The sequence below is a fragment of the Chrysochloris asiatica genome, unplaced genomic scaffold (assembly GCF_000296735.1).
Source record: "Chrysochloris asiatica unplaced genomic scaffold, ChrAsi1.0 scaffold00249, whole genome shotgun sequence".
NCBI classification, from domain to species: Eukaryota; Metazoa; Chordata; class Mammalia; order Afrosoricida; family Chrysochloridae; genus Chrysochloris; species Chrysochloris asiatica.
The window spans coordinates 3,138,988-3,139,682 of NW_006408767.1; positions in this window are offsets into that span (position 1 = coordinate 3,138,988).

Consider the following 695-nt stretch of genomic DNA (forward strand, 5'->3'; position numbering starts at 1 on the left):
AAAGAAGACAAGAAAGAAGGAGAAGATCATAATGGATGTCAGGAGAGACTCTGAAACTTTCTCTGCAGCTTAGAGATGCTAAAGCAAATGGAAGAAATGAGGAAGAAAAAGCGCTAAACAGAAAATCTTCCAGGGTAGCTCAAAAAACAAAGTCAAATATTACAGTGAAATGTGCAAAGACCTGCAATTAGAAAACTAAAAGGGAAGAACATGCTAAACATTTCTCAAGCTTAAAGAACTGAAGAAAAAACTCAAGCCTCAACTTGAAATATTGAAGGATTCTATGGCTAAAATGGAGTCCTGGTGTGGTGCTGTAGGATAAAATACTGGACCATAAAGTTGGTTGGAACCACATAAGGTCGGCAGTTCAAACTCACCAGCACTCGTTGGAAACCCTATACTGGTCGCTATGAGTCAGAACCAATTTGACAGCACTTAACAACAACAAGTACGTGGGTAAAATATTGAATGATTCAGAAAACATCAAAAGAAGATGGAAGGAATGTACAGAGTCACTACCAAAGAAAAATGGATGCTGTTCAACCTTTTCAAGAGAGAGCATATGGGGGAAAACAAACAAGATGGCTGATTGGGTGCACATATAGCAGAGAGCTCCGCCAACAACAACACAGAATACCTGACCAAGCAGGTTCAGGGGATGGTTCCAGAACTCTGAACCACATATAAAGGAATAC